General features: G+C 31.0%; 1 pseudogene across 1 annotated transcript; it reads right to left on the bottom strand.

Annotated features, from left to right (window-relative positions):
* Positions 1 to 213: 213 nt before the first annotated feature.
* On the bottom strand, positions 214 to 5,864 carry LOC115992711 (annotated as a pseudogene). Its single transcript, XR_004092624.1, has 2 exons — positions 4,969 to 5,864; positions 214 to 981 (listed from the first exon to the last, which is right to left on the bottom strand). The product of XR_004092624.1 is annotated as a cytochrome P450 76T24-like (transcript).
* Between the last annotated feature and the right edge of the window lie 266 nt (positions 5,865 to 6,130).

Here is a 6,130-nt window from a genome sequence, read left to right as displayed (position 1 = left end):
ATTTCTTTGCGTTCTTTTTTTTCTCCTTTACTTCTATTTCAGTTTTCTTGCAATCTTTAATTTCATCATGTCCAATGAGAATCGACCATAACAAGATAAAAAAATACTAAGGCCAAGATAAATGCCTAATGATTATCTCCATTTTTAAAGCAAGCTTACTGGTCAAGTGTAGGTGGAATTCGAACCTTATCTGACAACAAAAGACTTTACTGATTGAGCTAACTAGAACTCACTATAAAACTACAAAATAATTATATATGATCTATAATTGTTTTCCACTACTAGACTTATTGGAAAATCCTAATATTGAAGGCATCATATTAAACATAGACAAATTCACATCCATAGTGGGCCAATAATAAACAATCAAAGTTACCAGGATTTGATTGGAATAGCTAGGAGGGGCACTGCCCTATGTAAGGTAAGCCCAAACATCTCAGCCATGTCCATGTCTTCTGGCCTCATCTCATTTGGGAGCTTCCAAGCAAAGTAGTGAACAAGAGAAGCCAACATCAAATGCACCATTCGGTTAGCTAATGGCAATCCAGGGCATATCCTTCTTCCAGCTCCAAAGGGAATCAGCTCAAAATCTTGGCCTTTATAATCAATGTCTTGTTCTAAAAACCTTTCAGGCATAAATAAATTTGGGCTTTGCCATATTCTTGAGTCTTGTCCCATTGCCCACACATTTATTAGTATTTGTGCATTTTTTGGCACGATATAGCCGCATATTTCTATGTTTGTCTTAGCCTTACGTGGAAGTAGAAAAGGCACTGATGGGTGCAATCGCAAGGTTTCTTTCACTATAGCTCGAACATAATTGAACTTTGAGATGTCTGATTCTTGAACGTGCCCGCCCTTACCTAGGACTTCTTCAAGCTCATCTCGGGCTTTTTTCATTTTTTCTGGGTTGTGTAATAACTCTGCCATTGCCCATTCCACTGTGCTTGACGTTGTGTCAATTCCTGCAAGAAATAAGTCCTGCCATAAAGGTGTTTGAGAACTAAGTTTATGGCCAATGTTACTTTAATAACAACAAATCATATTGACAATTATAAAAAACTAGTCGCAAACTAAACACACGCAATGCGTGAGAAAATGTAATATTTAAAAATGTATTTATTATTTTATTTTATGTAATAGAACATATAATGTATTTTACATTCAACAACAACAATAATAATACATAGTGATTTATATATATATATATATATGTATGTATTTATGCGTGAAAAATGTAATTAAATAAATATATTTAAATTACATAATTATAATATCTTTATATATAAATTGAAAAGATATTATTAAAATGACTTCTTTTTCAAAAAATACTAAATCGGTATCGGTTGACCAATTTAAACATATCCAAGAATATTGAAAAAAAAAATGTACACCCTTATATTATAGAAGACATGTAACATGTTACATTAACTTTAAATTATTATATAGGTTTAGAATTGCATATATTTTTTTCCTTTCCAAATGTAAGTATATTGTCTATATTATTGAAACTTGAATTTTAAGGTAATATTTTGAATATTTATAATTTTTATAGATTTTTGAGGATTCAAATTTCTAATTTATAATGCCTATTTTGTTTGTATTTTTTAGGCCTAAATTAAAGAGTTTGACCCAAATAGAATATAATTTCATACTACTAATCCCAAAAATTAAAAAAAAAAAAAAAAATTTGAGCAAAAAACTGAAAAAGACAACCTACAAAAAGAATTAATTTGAGGTCTAATTTGTCCTAAATGGAACGAATTGACCAAAGTGGATTGGATTGGAGCAAATGGACTGAACTATACCAATCAAAGTGGACCGAAGTCGAAGGAATATATTGAAGTAGACCAAGTGGACGGAAGTTGATTGAATTGAATAGAACAACAACAAAATAAATAAATTCCTAACTATTTTTTAGTAATATTGTAGTTAGTACAAATTTTACTACATATGATTCTTACAAATATATATATGATTCTTACAAATATATAAAGCTAAATCATATCATTTATTGTTACTACACTCCTTTTGAGCCACATCAACATAGCATTACGGTCTAATTTAGTCCACTTTGGTCCAAGTCGATCTATTTTGATCCACTTTGGTCCATTTTGATCTACTCATTGTTTATTATGTACTTGATGTGAAACAAACTAATCATATCACTTTGTAAACTTTTTTGTTAATAAACAATATAAATGTTCATTTTGCTTTTAAAAAATTAAATGGAAACATTCATAAGATGCATTATTTGAAAGATCTTAATGATTAATTAATATTTATTAAAAAAAGCTTAAATGTCTTATTGTTTTTCTTGTTTGAGAATTGAGTTTAAATGACTTATGTACTAATGGATTTTGTACAAAATAATTAAATGAACTCATTTAATTATTTATTAATAGATTTTACAAAAGAATTTGACTGAATGGACTGTAATGCTATGTTGATGTGGTTAAAAAATAGTATAGTAATAATAAAAATTACATTTCAACTTTTAGATATTATACTGATGATGTGTGAAGCTATATGTGAATGGAAACTAGCCATATAGAGTGATTTGACCTTCATTCTTGCTTTAAATGTTCTATGAAATTCACAAATACGTGAATTGCTTGAACACACAAATAAAAGACTTTGATTATTTTCAAGATAGTTAGATGCAACAATTGAGGTTCTAAAATGGTGATCATATACCCGTACATTACAAATCAAAATATGGTATATTTGGCAAAACGGGGGTCATAAATGTCCTCCTCAAATTGTCAAAATTACGATGATATTATGTGGACGTCAAACAATCGATAATGATGAGGTGCTACTACTTTGTCACAATCAAAAATACTAGGAAGCCAAAAAAAATAAATATTTACTCATTTCCTGAAAGTATGAAAATTTATTATTAATTCTTTAAAAAAAAAAAATCATAACTTTCATAAAAAGAAGAAGAAAAACAGTAACAAAAAGTTGATATAGGTCTCGTGAAATTAATCCCCCTTATGTAAACCTCTCTCTCTCTTTCTCTGTGTGTATATATATGTATATATATAAAAGTGATGCCTTGTTTCAATTTATATATCTTTTTTCAAATCCTAAAATCAGAATATATGCTCTTATAGTTATAAAGCAAAAGTTGTGAGGGCTTATGAACAAGTCAAGCCGAGTCGGGTATTAAAAATTTAGACTTCTTGTTTAATTTTATTTCAAACATGAGTTGAGTTTGATTTCATTACCAAACAAAATTACATGATCAAGTTTAGTTTATTTTATTGTTGAATAAGCTCAAGCTTCTTCACAAGTTAGTTGATTAATTTATTCTTTTCTAACATATATTAAAACCATGATTAAAATGTTTTACCTTTTTACAAATCTATAAATTTTATTACGAACTAACTATCTAGATTATCAAAACTACAAATAATAATTTGATATTATATCCAATTTATGAATTTATATAATCTAATCTATATAGGTATATTTTTAAGGGAAATTAAAGTTAACGAATGCTCTAAGAACATTGGTTTAGAAAATGTTTTTAAACATGTATACATATAAACATACATATTATATATAATTAAACTGAACTCTCATGTTCAGTGGAAGAGCCATGGATATATATATATATATTTTTTTTCTAGGAAGGGCCAAGTTATATATAGCTACAAAAAATTTTCATGATTATTAAATGTCTTTGTGGGTTTTATTAGCTCAACTAGTAAAGGCTCTTGTAGTTGAATAAGAAATTTGGAATTTGATTTTGATCTACATGAAAAACCAACTAATAATAAAAGCAATCATTATAGAACAAATCCATATATTTGAAATACTATTCTATAAAAAAATTATTTCATAAACAAATTTTAACTTAATTAAAGTTGTAACCTTTTTTTTTTTATAGTACTAAAATTATTTATAATAAACAAAAAAAAAAATTTAAAATGAATTCAGTACTTCAACAAATAAGAACACATGTTACCATTATCAATCTCAAATATACAAACTAAAGCCTAAATATAAATTGAAATAATAAAACATCAATAGTGAAAGAAATAAATCCCATGTCCACAACACATAAAAACAACGGTTAGGTTGCGTTTGGATTGGGCGTTTTCTGCCCAATCCTGCGTTTGCGTTTTTCCAAAACGTTTTTTTTTTTTTTTTTCACGCGTTTTGGAGCGTTTTGGGTGTTGCGGCTACTGTTCATGCACTGTTCAATAAACAGTAGCCGCAAACTTTGACTTTTCAAATTTTTTTGGACCAATCACAGCACATCGTGTACTGTTTACGGACTCACAAATTTCACTTTTCAGCAACTTTTTCATTAAAAATAGGTCCCACGATACTATTCACACATTTAAAAATTATTTCGCTACAGTGTTTTTCAGTTTTCAGTTTCAGTTTTCAGTTTTCAACTGTATCCAAACGGACCCTTAATCTCTATTGCCAAAGCAAATGACACTATTATCAACACTAAATATAATATTATAACATATATAATGCAAGCTGTAGACCACAACAAAATATATAGAAAGCCAGAGACTCAAAACTCAAAAGTCAAAAAGCTATCTCAAACATAAATAGTTAAACTCACAGAGATGCCCCTTCACATAGCAATTTGATGAATGATCTAGAGAGAGTGGCACCAGTCAACGAGCAGAGGCTGGAAGGCTAAGTAGAGTACGGCTACGGGCTAATGAATGGGAATGAGCTGGATTTTGAGGGGCCATGGCCCCCCAGCCCCCCTAGCTCTGCCGCAGCTCATGTTCACGAGCTTATTCATGAATGCAACGTTATGTTTGAGATTGATTTGTTTAATAGTGAATCCCAAACTTTTTTTTTGAGAAGATAGTCAAGTCTAAACTTGGAACCACATACATGAAGCATTATAGAGTACTAAATTATATTTTAAGAATTCTTGTTATTCAAATATTTACTTCAAACCAAAGTTTTAAAGAGATAGTCAATTACCAGAAGCAAATGTTTGATATCGAGGAGGCTTATTTCTGAATTATCTTCTTTAGTGAGACTGAGGAGTGAATCTAGAACATCGTTGCTTTCTTTAAAACCCTTTGATGAAGCTCTTAATTGGAGGCGTTGATTGATGATTCCATCAAAAATCCCAAATACTTTTGAGAAATAAATCCTTGTCCTTTTGCGTACACCTTGGGGGTCAATCAAACGAAGTGCTGGAAAATAATCAGCAATATTTGGCCTTCCAGCTTCGTTGGCTACACCACACACAAGGTCCCTGAACTCTTGGGATAAATTTGAGTCATACTGGACCAAGTCAATAGAGAAAAGTGTGTTTGATATGGCATTAAGGGATGTTGTGAACACTACTCATCCAATATCAATGGGTGCACCACTTTTGCAACTTTGGTTAACATGGTCAAGTAGTTCTTGTACCTTTGCCAATCGAAGGGCCTCTGTGGCGTCAAGACGTTGTGGAGCAAATATTTGGGTAGCACAAGCTTTCCTAAGGTTCCTCCATTGAGAATTTATGGGAATCCAACCAATTGAAACTTTGTGATGGTCGAATACATGGGCCATATTTGGGATGGTTCGGCTAGAGAAAGCTTGGTCATTTTTTTGAAGTGCTTCTTTAGCCATGTTTGGAGAGGAAATGACTATGGTGGTTATGCTCCCAAGCTTGAGAGTCATTAAGGGACCATAAGTTTTGGAGAGCTTGGCAATTGCTTGGTGGGGTAATTTGCCAAGCTCCAAGATGTTACCAATGATTGGAAATGGGTGTGGTCCAGGGGGGAGAGTCTGGCTTGATTGATTGGGGGAGACAACACGAATGAATGCCCACACAAAGGGTAGTATCAGCAACAATACTAGGTAGTAATCCATTGTTAACTCAAAGTTGGTTTGTGGTTCTTGTGTTTATATTTTCGTTTGGTAGAAGAATTGGAGAATATATATAAAAAGGCAATACTACTAGGTAGTAATGGGCGGCCGCACCCCACCCTCTCTATTTTTAAAAAAATATTAGTATATATGCTGGGTATTAATTTTAGCAATTTTGTTCTATAAAATCACACTTTGTCCTTTTAACAATATCACTGATTTTTTAAGAGTAATGTTATAACTACAAATTTTTCTAGAACATTTTTACAAAACTGTTGAG

This window comes from Quercus lobata, chromosome 5 (assembly GCF_001633185.2).
Source record: "Quercus lobata isolate SW786 chromosome 5, ValleyOak3.0 Primary Assembly, whole genome shotgun sequence".
Taxonomy (NCBI): Eukaryota; Viridiplantae; Streptophyta; class Magnoliopsida; order Fagales; family Fagaceae; genus Quercus; species Quercus lobata.
This window is presented reverse-complemented; position numbering and strand designations above follow the sequence as displayed.